This window comes from Lycorma delicatula, chromosome 3 (assembly GCF_047948215.1).
Source record: "Lycorma delicatula isolate Av1 chromosome 3, ASM4794821v1, whole genome shotgun sequence".
Classification (NCBI taxonomy): Eukaryota; Metazoa; Arthropoda; class Insecta; order Hemiptera; family Fulgoridae; genus Lycorma; species Lycorma delicatula.
In genome coordinates this window covers 146,078,675-146,097,476 of record NC_134457.1, presented here as the reverse complement: position 1 = coordinate 146,097,476, position 18,802 = coordinate 146,078,675, and the positions used below count along the sequence as shown (strand labels likewise).

At 34.8% G+C, this 18,802-nt stretch overlaps 1 protein-coding gene across 7 annotated transcripts in view; it reads left to right on the top strand.

Moving 5' to 3' along the window:
- The window catches only part of LOC142322087 (low-density lipoprotein receptor-like), an 871,174-nt gene that overhangs the window by 780,630 nt on the left and 71,742 nt on the right, over nt 1-18,802 (top strand). The gene's annotated exons all lie outside the window — the stretch shown is intronic.

Below are 18,802 nucleotides of genomic sequence, written 5' to 3'. Positions count from 1 at the left end.
CTATAGATTAATCTATTTTTATACTGTTTTCAAGATAAAAATATTCTGTAGTCCTGTAAATAAAATTTGATCAGTTTTTTAAATTGTTTTGGTTTATGGAACCATTATCATTTTGTTCATTATTTATAAAAAAAAAGGTACTAGTTGTGCAAAAAGTACGCTAATATGTTTTTAGTATAGTTAACTTAAATTTGTTAATGCAGTGTAGTGATAATTTATTACACTCACTATGGTTTTTATTCAGAACTATAAATCTGTGTTTCTCAGCTGGAGATAACTGTTCCGCAGGTGGTACGTGAAAAAAAAAAAAAAATAGGAGTTTTCCGGTGAAAAAGACACAAAAATAATTATGATAAATGATTCTGAGATCTATTATCATTTTTTATGTTTACAAGATTTTTATTTTTAATTTTTAACGGCATTTTGATGTCATATTTATAATAATAATATTTGAATTTTTTACCTATTCTTAATTACAATTAATTTTAGCAAATTTTTGTATTTAAATAAAATTATTTTTATGTAAATTAAATTTCCACTTACCAACAATTAAAAAGTGTAAATCCTAGTACTTTCGGAGCTGTAACTTCATCTTCAGGGATTTTTAGGGATGTTAATTTAAATTCAAATCGATAATTGCTTTTAACATTTTTTGTGTTATGTTATGTGTCGGTTTGTGTTGTGTTTATAATAGTCGGTCGTCAAGAATCAAATTAAATCGTATGTCAATAAGACAGTAACGTCATGTTTGTAAGATGTTTGCGACTATTATCTCAAACACTATTATAGCAAACATCTTACAAACATGACGTTACTGTCTTATTGACGTACGATTTAATTTTATTCTTGACGATCGACTATTATAAACATAAAACTTTAATTTTAAAAACTATTATTGATTTGAATATGAATTAACATCTCTTAAATCCCTGAAGATGGAGTAACAGCTCCAAAAGTACTAGGATTTACAGTTTTTAAATTGTTGGTAAGTGGAAATTTAATTTATACAATTGTATTAATACCAACCGCGCCAAATGCTTAGTAAATTAAAATTATTTTTATAGAAATGCATCATCGTTTGGATGAAAATTGTTTAGTTTAAAGATACTTGTTAAATTTATGTAGTTTACTTATAAAAAAGAAACTATCTTTCCGTTACCATACACTCTAATAAAAAAGCTGACAACTAAGTTGTTATACTTTCCTGGAACTGGCTAATTATTGTTATATAGTGGAAAAATAATGATACACGAAAAAGTTTTCAAAAGTCAAAAAATCGATTTTTTTTTATAATTTTTTTTTACTTTCACCCGCAAAATCATCTTCCAAGAATTTTTTTTTGATTTGTCTACGTTTACTATGTTAAACAGATGAAAAAAAAAAATTCACTGAAAAATGTACAACCAATAAAAAGTTACCTAAGATTTATTTTTTGTAGGTGGAGATGAATTATGATGAAATGTTATTTTATTATTATTAAAGGTTTAAAAAAGTACAAAAAAATTATATTTTTAATCTTTGATCGGCTCCCCCCTCCCAGTATTCCTCTAAAAGTATTTTTTTGGGTCCACTTGCATTACTACTATGCTTAGGAAGACGTGAAAAAATTCGGTTAAAGAATATGCGATAAATAACATTTTTTTGGAGGGAAAGAAGAAAATTTGGGAGCAACTTTTTCTTAATATTGTAAGATAAACTTGAATGCATGTAATGAGCTTAATATAAAGAGAGTTCCTGTTTGCAAAATTTGAGAAAATTAAACAGAAAAACTATCTACCCCACTCCCTGGAAATACTGACCCCAAAGTTTTACAACAAATTTCTCCATATAGAGGAGTTTTTGTGCCAAATTTGATCAAAATCGGTTAATCAAGTCAAAAGTTATTAAACTTCTAACACGCCAACAGACGTATATCATAGTACGAACGTTGCCCCCACTTCTTTTTTGTTTTTTTTTGGGTCCCTGACTCGTGATACTTCGAGAAATGAAAAAAATCCATACCTCATTTTTGACTGATGGCAGCATAGCTCTAGAGCTATGATGCTAGGAAAGTAAAATTTTACGGGTTTTAAAGGAACTTTTTATTTTATTTTCTATTCCTAATCTGTACGTTGCAGACTGTTCAATTTGGGGTTGCAGAAAACAATCCCATTACTTAATGAGATGAGGATGAAATATATGACATAAATGAGACGTTTGCTCGACAAACTAAGGTCGAGCATTGCTAAGATGTGTGGTTAATTTAACCCCAACCACCAAAGTACAGTGATAGCCACTGTTTGATATTCAAATCGCTATAATAAAAGTAACTTAAATTTACTAGGATTTGAACCTGAGAACTTTCGACTTTTCGACAACGATTTATCATTAGACTAACCCGTTGGGAAAAACAATTTCGTATCATTCTCTTTTTTTTATTGATATTGTGGCTTCACCACATTTTTAGTTGTACGAAAATGTGATGAAATCTGGTATAATGCGCCACAGTTTTCCTGAAAAAAAAGTTGGAAATTATTATGTAAGATTGAATAATTTCAAATGAAAATAAAGGATTTTTGTTATCAGAGGCTGACTAATAAAATATGACACATTATGATTCAAATAACGGAAATATGAAATGTTTTGCAACAGTTTTAGTTTTTATTTATTTATTTACTTTATTGTAATTTAACTGCTTATCAGTAGTATCATTATTATTTTGTCGTTGCGTAGAATACTGATTTTTGTGTTGTTGTAACAAAAGGTGGGCGTCACAAATCCAAATAACACATACGGAAGGAAGTAATCTGATTCTGAAAAATCAGACTTGAATTTTAGTCGATAATTAGTTCACCACGTAAACCCTAAGCTTGTGCCTGGGAATATAAATGGAAATTTTGTACCATGTGAAAACTCCCATGCCTCTTTGCTGCAGTTTTTTTATTGAGCTCTTCCTTAATTCAAAAGTAATTTTCTGAAATAAATATCATCTATTTTATTTGTTCTTGTTATGTTCACAAATATTTTGAAAGAATATTTAAAAAAAAAATATTTATTTAATTCTGTTAATACTTTCTATACTTTTTATTATTTATTGGCTTAAACATCAAGTCGTTCGGTAGAATGACGCCGGCGAGAGTTTGTTCGACCGCGGAAACACCAAAGACTTATTTATTTACTCTTACCAACTCGACGATCGACTTTTCAGAATTTTTAAAATTTTAAAAAATAATAATTTTGATGAAATAAAGCTATCATAGCAGAAATAGATGTTCTTAATGAATATAGGTTTTTTGCTCGATAAATATGTGATAATCTTTGTAATTTCACATTTTTTAATTTGAAAATGTGAAATTTTTGTTCTTCTAACCCTGAGTTTTTTACTAACCCGTTTACGAATCGTGTCGCTAGATAGCAGCACTTGATTATACTTGAAATAATAAAATTTAAAAGAGATTATGCTAGTTTTATATTTTTGCAAAAAAAATGAAAAAAGATTCGTGAAGATCGAGTGCTTTATTTGCTGAGAATTTTTAAGTTGTTTTTTTTTTTTTATTAAAAATAAGAAGAATCTAATTATTAACAGATGAATAGTTATTGACTAGACTTATATATCGTCCAATTAACCAATCGCATGATTTCAGATTTAGTACATTCTTGTTCTACTTGAGTGGAATCTTCTTCTTTAACTTAGGCTAAATTTTTTTTAGTGCATTTGGTAAAATCTTTTCAACTTGATTATCAGCCACATAGTATTAGTTTCATAGGTAATTTGAATTATAATTCTGATCCTCTCATTCTTAACAATACTACGCAAAACAAAAATATTTCTCATCATTTGAAGTTTTCACCTTTGAATAAATAAGTAAATATTAACAATGAATAATATTTAATGTATTTTAATTAGGTTGATATTGTACATAGTATACGTCCAATTCACATTTTTTTAAGTAAAAACTTTATTATAATTTTAAAATGAATTCAGTGATATAAGATTAACTAAAACACATTCCTAAAATAACATAATTATAAAATGAAATACATTCTAGCAAATAACATTTTTTAGTCATCTATAGATATTATTTATCGTGGTTAAAAAAGTCTGAATATGATTATAAATTTTGCAATTGTAGTGGTTATATTTTTAATAAATAAAGTTTGAAAACTTCATAAACGTTTGATAATTTTCATAACAATTTCGGAACACTTTCATGATGTATTGCTTAACAGAGAACACTGCAAATTTAATCATACTCAAAACTTCATTAACAATGAATTGACTTTTTCTGGTATATCTTAAGCATTTATTAGTCAAATAAATAGTCCAATAAATACAATAAAGTTTTTGGTATTTCTAATATTTTACTGAATAAAAATACTTTTGTGTCTAATTTCGAAATTAGAAAAACTTTACTATCATCTTGAAAATTATACTTTGATTTCAATACACATTTTCATTTTTTTTTTCAGCTCGCAGTATTAGCTACATTTTCGCTCCAAGTATTTCGTATACGTATTCCGAAAAGCGGTCGTAAAACTTTTCAGTTTCGTATACAAATTCTTGTTTAAGCATAATAATCAATGCGTCGAGATTTTCAGCAGATTCTCGTTCAAGCATTGATATTTTGCTCCAGAATCTTTAAAATTGATTCTAATTGAAGCAATCAAATTATACTTGCTCCAGGTTTCAAGAGCTCTTGTTGAAGCATTCTTAGTTTATTTACCAGTTACTTTAATTTTTGATATACTGATAAGGAATTTAAGTGAATAATAATCTATTTAGAAAATGGAGAACGATTTTCTCACTACTACATTACAACATGATTACGTGAAAAATATTCTCAATAATCTAGGACTAACGGAAATGCATATCAATCTGTTTGGGTGTTTGATGAAAACGAAAAATTGAATTTTTCTTTACAGACGGAACGTATGTGGATGGATGACCCTTCAAGAATTATTCTTGTATCTAAAGATATTGAATATATTCAGATTTTGTACACCTCTGGATATTATGTTTGTTGCTATTGCGATACAAAATTTCTTTTTATTTATGGCTCGATAAATGCTGGTAAACTGACTAAAGAATTTGAGTTTTGCTTACGACACCTCTTTCTACACATTGATTTGAAAATGATAAAATTCCCAAGAGTTCAAAATCAAAATAACTGTATTGCTTGTTGACGTTTTTCTATAGCCTCTGCGGTTTCACTTATATATGGTATTAAGCCCGATAAAGGCAGTTATAATCTAATATTAATACGACACATTTGATTAAGATGTTTCAAACATCGACTATTGAACATTTTCCTCAGGATCCGCTCTTATTAAAGCGCGGATCATTCGTTCCGTTAAATGAAGTTTCACGCCAAAGTTGTAAAGCTATCAGTTTGGGTTCTGAGAGAACTCTGAATGAACATAAATTTTTAACTTTTAAACAATCGACAGCTCATGATAAATTAAATACAAATGATATCAAACATCATTACGAAACTGCTATTACAGTTACATAGCTCAGTTAGGGTTATGCCTAAACATATCAATGAGTGCCAAGAATCGAATGATGCAAATGATATAAAACACGCAAAAGATAGAGAATTGCACGGGCTAGCTAATGATGATTCAGTTTCGTGTTATGCTAATTCAGTTATTCAGTGTTTGTTTAATTGTGCATTATTGAAAATGAAATTAAATTACCGAAAAATCATATATTACATATGTCACCTAAAAATTATATAAATAGAGCAAACGTAGACATGATAGAAATAAGAAAATTGTACTTAAGAATTTCAATATTTAACAAGATGCTATTGAATTTTTCACTTATTTAACTGACAAAGTTGAACCTTTCAAGAACATTATAGAACACACTATCCAATACACAATTATTTGTGCAAATGATAAATGTAAGTATGCTTCAGAGCACAAAGAAAATAGGTTAGTTTTACACATAGATTTTAAAACGGATAGTTTAAAGAAACATAACAGTTTAAGTCTCCAAGATTTAATTCATAATTTTAGTGAAAAAACTCATGTCGAAAGTAGATGTGCTGAATGTGGAAACGCAGATTTCGTACATAGAATGGAAATTCATTCTTTAGGAAAACTGTTATTCATTCAAAAAAAATTATTCGAAAACGACGCAGTACGTTTACGCAAAATAACTGAAAGTAAAGGAATAAAAAAAGTGTCTAATGATGCTTGCAAACTATTCGGGAAAAAATATAAAGTTATTAGTGCAATATTTCATCATGGGCCGTCAATGAAAGGACATTATAGTAGCATGATCAAAATTGGGAAAAATTGGATTGAAACTAATTATTTATTAATAGCAAAAAAAAGTTGGTCACGAAATTCCAAAAACGAACAAATTTGATTTTTTATTGGATACGTAAATATAATCGACGAAAAGTTATTAGCAAACACACGACAGATACCAGAATTTTTATAAATATAAAAATAAAAACAGTTTGAATTTAACGAATAAACAGAAAACAAAAAATAGATGATATCAAAATTGCCAAAACAATAAAATTGTTAAGGTTTCGGCGAGAGTTTTCCGTCATTTGAAAAAATCAAAATCAAAATTCAACAATTTATGTATTTATAGTTCTTCAATAGACATTGTCCGAATCAAAAAAGTTTAGATATGTATGAAAGGCGAGATAATTGTTATTTATTTTTCCTGCTTCATTTTCTCAAACACAAAAATATATACCGTTAAATATTTTATTCCTATTTATTGAATATTAAATATTCACATATGAGATCATCGAGAAATAATTGGAGATAAACAATTTTTTTATATACTTGTTTATATACTTAAAAACACCAAATCGTATAATAAAAAATTCGTCAAATTTTCTCAAATATGTTGATTGAAAATGCAAAAACTTACCGGCTTGATATCAGCCGGTAAGTTAATCTTTTTATTAAAATCTGGCTTGAAATAAATAATAGATCGTTATGCTTGTTCTTGTTGCTTCACATTATATGTAACTCTTATGGTTTTGAACAATGTGACGCCACTGCTTTTATGCTTTTTTGCTACAATCTATTTTTTTTTTTTTTTTTTGGTATTTATAGGAGGTGCAAGTAAAAGTTTCTTTTTCTGAAATTAAAATTGTTAATTAGTGGAAGTGATCAGAAAGAAGATATCCTTTGTAGAGAAAATTTAAATTTTATTTCAATGGTTTCGGGAAGAAATAGATGACCAAGGTTTCCATTTACGGCAGGTCAGGTGAATTAAATGATCCGATGACCATTACATACACGGTATTTTCCTGATGTGAGAAGTACATAGGTAGTTGGCTGGATTTCCCCCGATTGGCATATTACACAGTTTCTTTCTGGACATGGTGGTTTTTTGAGATATGTTGGCCAGATTTAATTTGGTTAATAAAGTAGGATCAGTTGCAAGGATCAGTTCTGGTTTTGATCTGCAAGTTAATTGGAAAACCGAAAGGGAATGGAACATAGTTGCTGGCTTCCTTAAGATTGTTAGCCCTGCGGTGGATGGCTGAGGGGGTCTGATGCTGTTACAGATGTACAGTTAGAACAGCAGTCTAGTTGGCTAGGGGCCTGCCTGGGAGTTTACTTTGTCAAGATGCTTAGCATTTCGGCATCGAACCCTGGTTAGCTGAGATATTTGCTGTTAGGATGAGAAAAGATGTGTGGAGAACTCTGTGATGGAGATGTGGTTCGGGAGGGTACAGGCATTGATCTCACTCCCGAAAGCAGACCAGAGCAGAGATAGATAGGGTATATTTTCATTAACGCTTATTAAATCTGTAAATCTGTTTCTTGATTTTTAAGTAAATCAAGAGGATTTAGAGTAAATTTAATTGTAGGACAAAATTATCATTATTACGATCACCACTTGTATTGATGATGTAATGATAGTATGTTTGGTGTTTAAAGACTTAATCAAGTAATGATCTGAGTACATAGAAGTTAGATATGGGAAGATCTTTTATGTAAAACCTTCGGTGTTGGAGGAAAGCACGGGGATTATGCTTCCATGAATCAGTTAATTTGATAGTTGAGGGTTGTAAGTTATGGTAGATGGTCGTGATTGGAAGAGGACATACGAAGGCGATAGTAGGTTGTATAAATACACAGAGAAAATATCTGCTGAGGCATTTGCATCGGTAGCATCCTGACAGAGGCCAAACTGATGACTGTGTTGCATTATAAAATTTGGAAGGTCTAAAAGACGATCTCTGATAAAGCCAATCAGGTCTAGGAACAGAGAGGGGTGATAACCCCTTAAGGTTCCCCTAAACACAAGGTGATAACTTTGGTTGCCACGTACAGGGGTGCCTTCCCCTACGGTGGTCAGGATGCTGTGTAACAGTATATCCGGCTTATTGAAAAAAGTCTAGGGAAACTGACTCACGCTCATTTTTCCTACTATGCTTAGGAAGTGAATTGGGTAGAAAGGTATGATTAAAAGTTGTGAAATTTTTTGAAGTGCCTTTGTGTCATGTCAGGTACATATAACTGTTCGGTTTTGGTTATTGAAATTAACAGACAGACGTGCCCATTAAACTCTCAACCAAGTGGTTTCTATATTATTTTTTGTGTTTTATCTTTGCTGTTAAATAGTGTATGTATATAACTAATTTAGAGAGAAATTTTAACCGTAATAATTAAAACAAATACAAAAACTGGAGAAATAATAATGATAAAAAAGCTGAAAATTGTTCTATAGTTACTTAAATCAAATTCGATTTGAAAGTTTATTATTTTTTGAAAATAAACACCGCTTACACAGTAGATAGAATGTTTTAGAAAGTGTAATTTTCTTTTACTTGTTGAAAAGGTCAATTTCTATTGAAGCGGTTGTTAGATAAAATTACTTCGCAAAAACTGTTATTACGTGGCTAAGACCCCTGTAACATACAGAAAAACATTACTGGAAATGAACTTTTTGTTAGCATTAAATTACAATGAAACCGATTTAAAGGTGTATAAAAGGAATTTCAAATAGAGTCTGTTCCAGATAATTGTAATTTTTTTTTTAATTTGGTAATTTTTTATCTTCCAATTAGTTTGGAGCTATCTTAATTTTTTGTTTAAATGAACCTTCACGATTGTGTTTTTATCATTAAAAAAAACTGATTATTTCAACAATTTTTTTTTCTATTTGTAAAAAAAATTGTTTTTATTAATTGAAGAAAAGTTGAAATTGAATCTGTAACTTAAAATGATTTTATTACATGTCTTATGTAAATAAGTTAAATTAATTTAATTTTAATTTATTTTTTGAATATTTTATTACTTAAAATAACATTTTAACTGAAAAAATAAAAGTCAAGTGGGTGCAGATAACATAATTTAATGCTTTTACAGATTCAAATATTTATCTTTCCTTTGAATTATGCAGACATACAAGCATATAATTTCAAGAAACAGAGAAAATTGAAGTCTTTCTATAGATTTTAGTTTTATTATTTGTGACGATTTAATAAATTACATTTAAAAAATAATTGTAATTATTTTTATTTCAGTAATACATTTAGAAAAAAACTGTAAATTTAAAAAAAATATGGCTTAAAATTATACATCAAGAAATAGGAAAGCAGTAGTACTTACCTATTCTTTTCTCCATATCCTCTATTTAAAAAAGTAATAAAATTTATTTTAAATTTTATTTGTACAGAGTGTTCCAGAAGGTGTGGGCTGAAGTTAAGGAACTATTCTAGACATCAAAATAAATAAAAAAATCATATGAAAAAATTCTGTATCTCACTTTATTTCTCTGTGCCATCATCATTCTGTAACCTGCCATTTTTTTTTCACTACCTTCATTAATCGGTTTAAAAATAATTAATTAATTTTTCATTAGTAGTTATTAACAAATCAAAGAAAAGAAAATGTAAAACACATAACATTTTATCTAATAAAAATAAATTTAAAAAATTAACATTTACAGAAGTGTTAATGGTTAAGAACTTTTTATCCATGCCATTTTGAAATTTTCAAAGGAAATATTTTCAAACTTATTTTTATTGTAGATGTTGGATACATGTGCAACATCTCAATCTATTTGTAAGTTATAAATTTTAAAAACTCAAAATATCTTACAGAATAAAAATGATATAAGATAGGATACTGGGACACTATGTATATATACATACAGTAATATATAATATTATATTATATTATATTATTTATTTTTGAAACAGTAATGATTGGGATCTTGCTTAAGAAGGTCAACTATATCTTCTTAAAAAATTATGACCCCTCAAAACCTGGAATGTCTCAAAAAGTAGCATCCTGGAAATTGGAATAGTACTTGCAAGGATAAAATCCAACGACCAAAATAAACAATTTATTGGAAATTACTGAATTTTAAGATGCTACATCTATTTTCACTGTATATTAATGGTATTTTTTATGCCTATTCAAAGTAAGGAATAATAATAATAAACAATATAGAAAATAATTGTAATAATAGTAACAAAGTATGAAAAAAGCTATAAAAGTTTTAGAAATATGTATGTGTATTAATTACTTGAACTAATCATTAACAAAAAAATAAGTAAATTAAAAATAAGATCAGCTAAGGGGCGGCAACAGCGGCACCAGGGCGGCAACAGCTGTACCTTTGTACATCACATATAGCTGGCTAACGGGGTTCCGAGTAAATTCCTCGGTTGCTTTGTTAAGTTTGACCTGGTTCCAACTTCAGGTCACTAAACGGACTGGATTTTTGGCCACCTGCAGGAAATGGAATAACAAACGATTTTGGAAATGGATTCATACCACTCTTAGAGCTGGCGATGTGGCGGCCAGGGTCAATGTTATTGCAGGTGTAACGGAGACCCTTCCGTTGTCCACATGCCCCCTGCGATGCCCCCTGCGATGGCAAGCATGTAGCAATGGTGCCCATGTATGTCGGTGCATGGGAGCTCTGAAAGCTTCGGTGAGTAGGAGCCTGGAGTCAGTGCAGAGACTGCGCATCCGCTCTCTGCCAGGACATATGCCGGTTCCACCGGAGTACCGGATCGGACCTCCAAGGTTAGTAGCCCTGGAGTGGGGGTGTACCCCGGCGGCTAGCCTTGCTACAGAAGGGATTCACTGTTCATGAATATTGAACAATCAAACGTGGCAGAGGGTGCACGTAAACACCCTCGTTTGGAAACCTCCGATTCGCCGCAAGCGAAGAGGAAAAAAAGTAAAGAATCTGATAGGATAAAGAAAGATGCTGATAGAATCAGTAAAGTATTAAAGAAAAGTCTATTTGGCTATAGCGCACCAAAGCCAAGATTTTTAATTATTACAAGGGAGAATGGAAACTTTCAAAAAGTTAGTCCATTCCTTATCGCAAGAGAAGTTACAAATTGTGCTGGTGGTCCTGTCAAGGAAATTCGTAAAACTTTTAATGGATTGCATGTCGAAACCATCAACGACATGCAAAGCCAGAAAGTTTTGGCGTTGAAGAAGATCGGTGAATTTGCGGTTTCTGTCCAACCGCATAGCACACTGAACTCATCCAGAGTAGTTGTTGTTTGTCGCGATCTTCTTAATTGTACAGAAGAAGAAATTGTACAAGAAATGTCGAGTCAGGGATTAATTCAATGTCGCAGACTTACTATGAGAAGAAATGGTGAGATTCTTCCTTCGGCCTCGCATGTTTTGACATTTAATAGGCCGAATCTTCCTGAAAAGGTACGAGCTGGCATCCATCGGCTTGATGTACGAGCTTTCATCCCGCAGCCGATGAGATGTTTTAAGTGTCAACGATTCGGACACACAGCAGCAAGATGTGAAGCGCAGGAAATATGTATATGTGGAGAGAAAACACATGAGGGTTACCCATGTAAAGACCCTCCAACCTGCGTTAACTGTAAAGGGCATCACAATTGTCGTTCAAGAAACTGCCCTACATATAAATTAGAAACAGCAATTCAGGAAGTTAAAACGCTTCAGAAGGTAAGCTATCCTGAAGCAAAGAAGATTGTTAACAAGCGTACACCACGACCATCGACTTCTTATGCAGAAGCAGCGGCTGCCCCTTCCACATCTAAAATTAATGTGGAGCAGTTGCTTAACACGATGGCACCAAGTCTTGCGACGATGATTGAAAGAATCATTGATTCAAAGATTGAGTCGACTCATCAGAGAAAACAAAGTAAAGATGAGAAGGCTCATCCCCGGACTGACGCCGTTGACATGAGAGACACACCAGCGCCGTTTAAAAAAACCAGCTAAATCTGCGATTGTAAAGTCACCAACTTGTGTAAGAATTAAAAATCTTGATTTATCTGACAAAGAGAAACAGATCGCTCCGTCGTGTAGTCACAAATCTAAAGAAATTGTGACAAGAAAACCTGAATCTGCGGAAATGGAGGTGCAAGTTATTATAGGAAAAGCACCAGGCGCAGATGAAATAAAACCTGTACCAATAGAGCCTCCGAAAGCGCAAAGACCAGCTTCGGTGAGAGCATCTATTTCAGCCGGACCCAGTACTGCAGTAGAGATAGAGTCCGGCTCATCCGCCGCGGAGACATCATTGCACATTAATTTAGATTCTTTAGCAAAGATGCTAACAGCGCCGGCGAAAGTTTCATCAACTGACGTCAGCCGAAGAACGTCACTGGCATCCGAAATAGAGGAAGACGATGCCATGTCTGAGGCCTCAGATACGCTGTCATCAGAGGTTGAGGCCGTCAGAAGAATGGAGAAACGTAAAAAAGGATGGCCGAAAGGAAAGCCTAGAAAGTAATTTTATTGGATCAGAAGTTATAAGAAAAGTAAAATTTTGATCATTTTTTTGACACATGAAAATGTGAAATTTTGAACCCTTTTTTTATTTTTTATTTTTTTTTTGAAGTGGGATGGGGCTAATGACCAAAGTAGTCGATGCCCCTAAAAACCTTAAAAAAAAAAAAAAAAAAAAAAAAGATCAGCTAAGCCCTGAGGTAGATAATCCCCACGTCCGGGTCCGGAACACAACATCTACGTTCCACGTCTAGGGCGGCAACAGCTGTACTTATGTACAATACATATAGCTGGCTAACGGGGCTCCGAGTAATTTCCTCGGATATGCTTTTCTTTTGACCTGTTTCCACCTTCAGGTCACCGTATGGATTGGAATTTACGGCCACGTGCAGGATATGTACTACTAATGATTTGGAAATGGACTCACACCATATTTAGAGCTGGCGATGTGGCGGCCGGGGTCAATGTTATTGCAGGTGTAACAGAGACCCTTCCGTTGTCCACATGCCCCCTGCGATGGCAAGCATGTAGCAATGGCGCCCATGTATGTCGGTGAATGGGAGCTCTGAAAGCCTCGGTGAGTAGGAGCCTGGAGGCAGTGCAGAGACTGCGCATCCGCTCTCTGCCAGGACATATGCCGGTTCCACCGAAGTACCGGATTGGACCTCCAAGGTTGGTGGCCCTGGAGTGGGGGTGTACCCCGGCGGCTAGCCTTGCCACAGAAGGGATTGAACAACAATCAAACGTGGCAGAGGGTTCACGAAAACACCCTCGTTTAGAACCGGCTGTTTCGCCCGAGGCGAAACGTCGTAAGAGTGCAGAATCTCGAAGAATAGAAGTTGAGGCCAGAAAAAGCTTGCAAAAAGCTTTTTTCAAGAGCAACATTCCGAAGCCGAAATATTTGATAATCACAAAGGAAGACGGTAACTTCTCGAAGGTGAGTCCCTTCCTCATTGCTCGAGAAATAAATAAATGTGCTGGAGGCCCTGTTAAAGAAATTTGAAAACCCTTCACAGGACTTCATGTGGAAACTGTAAATGATATTCAATCGCAAAAGATTCTAGGGTTGGAAAAAATTGGAGAATTGGCTGTACGTGTTGATCCCCATGGCACACTCAAGACCTCAAGGGGTGTTGTTGTCTGTCGGGATCTTTTAAACTGTTCGGAGAAATTGTTGAAGAACTAGCAGCGCAATAAGTAATAGAGTGTCGCCGATTGAACATGAGAAGGAATGGCGAAGTCCTACCTTCAGCATCTCATGTTCTCACATTTAACCGGCCTACTTTGCCGGAGAAAGTAAGAGCGGGAATACATCGATTGGATGTGCGGGCATTTGTCCCGCAGCCAATGAGATGCTTCAAGTGCCAACGTTTTGGCCACACCGCTGTCAGATGTGAGAGACCACAAATATGTGTGTGCGGCGATGAGTTTCATGAGGGAGAGCCATGTAAAGAGCCTCCTACATGCATCAATTGTAAGGGAGCACATTCTTGTAGATCCAGGAACTGTCCGGTCTACAAAGACGAGGTAGCTGTACAGGAAGTAAAACCCCTGCAAAAGGTCAGCTACTTCGAAGCAAAGAAGATTGTTAACGCCCGCAGGCCTCGAGCAACAACAACTTATGCTCAGGCTGCGGCTGCTGTTCCTGCTCCTGCTCCGGTTGCTGTTGATGAAAGTCAGCTCATCAGCAAACTTGCGCCTACTTTGGCTAACATGATTGAAAGAATTATTGAAAATAAAGTGAAGCCTTTCAATGGTAAAGAATATGTAAAGCCAAAGATATTAGTACAGCCTCCTGAAGATTAAACTCCGAAAGTTGCTCTTGTTCAGAAGAAAACGGACGCTAAAGCAGAATCACAAGTCCGTCTTAGTGAGATAGTTATTGATAAGCAGAAAGTAGCAGTTACAGAGACTGTTATGGAGGCTCCCAAGCCTCCTTCAACTGAGGTGGCCTCTAAACCACAGAGGCCACAAAAAATTTCACAGAGGGGGCGAGTGTCCCCCCTTCCACAGGCGGTGACCGGTGCTGCTCCCGTGCGGAGGTTGGCCAAGTTGCCGCCTCTCAATCGGCGCCGATCCATGCCCGTCGTCCTCGGCGGCTTCTGTTGTCTCCGATTCGGAGACTGGAAGCTATACGGGCGACGACGTTCTCCGCGAACACGATGCTGTTCGCAGTATGGAGAAAAAAAGGATGGCCGAAAGGCAAACCCAGACTATAATTTAATTTAAAATTAGCGAGTCGATTGTACAATGGAACATCAATGGATATTCTTCAAACATCCATGAGCTCCAACGCTTGGTACATGATGTAGACCCGATTTGTATATGACTGCAAGAAACACATTTCAGCCGAAATGAAATATTTAAATTAAAAGGATATAACATATTTCGGCGAGATCAACTGCCAAATATTAGAGTTAGAGGTGGAGTAGCCATATTAACATAGACCAGAGCTACCACCGAAGCCAAAAATACAAACCTACAAGCGGTCGCCATTAGAATGAAGCGTCCGCTTCAGGTCACTGTCTGCAGCATATACTTACCGAATTTTGATTGGAAGGAGGATGACATAGCGCGATTAGTATCTGAGCTTCCTTCACCTGTCTTATTGGTGGGTGATTTTAATGCTCATAATTCTCTTTGGGGATCGGATCGAGTAGATCCCCGCGGAAGAGAATTGGAAAGGTTCCTGATGAATTCTGAACTTATTCTTTTAAACGACGGGTCAGGAATCTTTTTCAATGGCAGAAATGGATCGACGTCCTGTATCGATCTTGCACTTATAAGCGGATCGATAGCACCGAGGTACAGCTTCCATATTTTAGACGATTTGTATGGAAGCGATCATTTCCCGGTGCAAATTGTAACTGATGTTACAAGAAAAATATATCCCATCTCTAAAAGATGGTTGTTTGAAAAGGCAGATTGGACGAGCTTCACAGCTAGAACGATACTCCCTGAAACAACTGGAGTTATCGGGGACGATGTCGACGCTATAACAAATGCAATACTTGAGTCGGCATCGAGATTTATTCCCAAAACATCTGGGAAACTTACGAAACGACCCGTTCCATGGTGGAACGATGAAATAAGTGAAGCTATTAAAAGAAAGAAAAGGGCGTATAACACCTTTAAGAAACGTCATACCACAGAGAATCTTATTGCCTTTAAAAAATACAGGGCGTATGCAAAACGTCTCATGATAGACTCGAAGAAACGATCCTGGCAGCAATACGTGTCGTCCATCGACAGAACCACTACTGCATCAGATGTTTGGAGGAAAGTGAAGGCGATTTGTGGGCGTAAAAATTTTGCACCCATAACTAGCCTTCAAGATGAAGACGAAATTAAGGACACTCCAAACGAAATCGCAGAGTTATTATCCAAACACTTCGAGAAAGTCAGCAAAACGGCTAACTACGAAGAAGATTTTCGAGCGAAAAAAGAAGAACTTGAAGGTCTACTAAATTTCCGTACTGAGTATAATTACTCATATAATGTACCATTTAAAATGGAAGAATTCATGAAAGCGTTGGAGAAAGCAGGCAACACAGCTGCTGGTCATAGCAGTCTTGGCAACAAGACTGCTATGGTGAAGTACAAATTGCAACGGGCGATTAACGCTCTAAATGAAGTTGCGAGGAATAATGGATTCCAATTTTCACCAGAAAAAACATGTTGTGTACACTTCTGTAGGAAGAGAATTCCTCATCAAAGTCCTATGGTGAAAATTGGCAATGATCCAATACAATATAAAGACAACGTGAGATTTTTAGGACTAGTATTAGATAAATCCCTTACGTGGGGATTACACATACAGGACTTGAGTGTTAGATGCAAAAAAGCCCTAAACATTATTAAATGTTTATCGAACATTAATTGGGGCTCAGATAAAGAGATATTATTGAGATTGTACAAGGCATTGGTTCAATCAAAACTAGACTACGGATGTATTGTATATTCATCCGCTAGGAAGTCGCATTTAAGAAAGTTAGACGTTATTCACAATAGCGGAATAAGATATGCGACAGGTGCTTTCCGCACAAGTCCGGCGACTAGTCTAATGTCTGAAGCCGGAATACTGCCACTACATTATAGAAGAGGATCCTTTTGCTAAGATACGCAGCAAATATATGGGCTTTTCCTGCCCATATAAATAACAAACTTTTCAACAAACATCCTATGGCTGCATTATACGAACGTCGTGCTACCTATTCCAGACCAGCCGGAATTAGGTACCACGAATTAAAAAGGAAATACGAAATTGCTATTCCAGAGACACTAGCAATTTCTACTAGAGAAATACCGCATGGCTTTCGCCAGCGGTAAATACAAGGTTGGATCTCTCTCAGGGAGAAATAAGAAAGAAGCCAGCAGTTATCATCCAACAGGAATTTTTGGCAACCGTAAGTAGTTACGAGGAACATATTATAATTTATACTGATGGTTCTAAAACCGAACATGGTGTTGGATGCTCCATATATATAAATGGAGAAGCCCATTGTTGGAAACTGCCAGATATGGCCAGTGTCTACACGGCAGAACTTACTGCCATTCAGCAAGCTCTTCGCTACATAGAACATTATTGCGAAGCGAGAGTGCTAATATATTCCGATTCTCTAAGTGCACTTGTTGCAATTCGAAACAAGAACATTAAGGATGTCCTAATTGCAAACATCCTGTCCATTTTGTATGTTCTAAACCAACGAGGACAGCGATGCGTATATTTGTATGGACTCCAGGGCATGCTGGTATTACAGGTAATGAAAGCGCAGACGAAGCTGCCAGAAAGGCAACAGTCTGCGATGATTTGGATGCATTTCCTGTAAGAGTGGCAGATGTTAAAAACTGTCTAACGAACATAGTAAGAAACAAATGGAATACTGATTGGAGGAGTTTAAATACAAAATTAAACTCAGTGAAAACTTCTCCATATAAATGGAAAAGCGACTTTAAGTTGACTCGCCGTGAACAAGTAGCTGTGACCAGACTTACAATCGGTCACACGCAATTGACAAATTAATATTTGTTAACCGGCGAAGAGAGACCAATCTGCGGTGTTTGAATAAAACACTTACAATTAAGCATCTAATAGAAGAGTGTACAATATATGAGGGCCTCAGAAAGAGGTTCCGTCTAAGAACTGACATTACTGCTGATCTGGATAATGGAAATGAAGAAAAGATAGTTGCATTTTTACACGCCAGTGGACTTCTTAGAAGTCTGTAAAAGTTGGAAAATTTTTAAAGCTGTGTAAAGAATCTCTAAGTGGAATTCATTATGTATATGGGAGTCTCGAAGCGTGGCACGTGTAGTGACGGGAGGTAGCCCTCTTGCCTAGGCCATCCTGGCTCTTCTGCATTCAAGAGCAGTAAGTCGGGGTGTGTCCAATGATGGCATGGGGGACCCTCAAGGGTAAACTGAGGGCGCGAGGCTATGGGTGGGCGTGGTGCATGCCTGTAGCCTATTTATAAGGAGGAGTCAACTGCCACGGCGCCCTGACGCGACTGATATACTGCTCAACGGCGGTTCTGGTCTCCCCGAGGGTGCTTAAACAAACTATAAACGAGACAGGTAGAAGGAAATGGTATTGATAAGTTGTATTTTTAATTTCATGGTCTTTTGAGAACCTTATCTCAAATTTTAATATCGGGGCCCTTTACACCCCGTAAGTGTTGTGTTTCTCTTTGTTGTTTGTGTCTTAATGTTTTTGTGTAGTTTTGTGCCTTTATTTAAAATGTAAGGGCCCTTTACACCCTTGTCTAGTCCTTTTCAGATGCTGAAATCTTAAGTGCCTTTAGTCAGAAATTATTGTCATGGTAAAAAATTTAATTTACATGTAGAAAACTATACATAAAAATTTGAATTTGTGTCACACTTTGCTCACACTTAGTTTGATGGAGAGTGCTTTATCATGCAGAGTTCTTACAATACTGTAGTTAGCAAACCTTTACATATTGAAATTTTAAGGAAATTATTTTGTGATATTGTAATTCTATTTTAGAAATTTACCAAGTCTGCTTTACTGGCCATCAAATGCATCAGTCAATTAACAATTTCTATATATATTTATCATATCTCATAGAAAAATGTC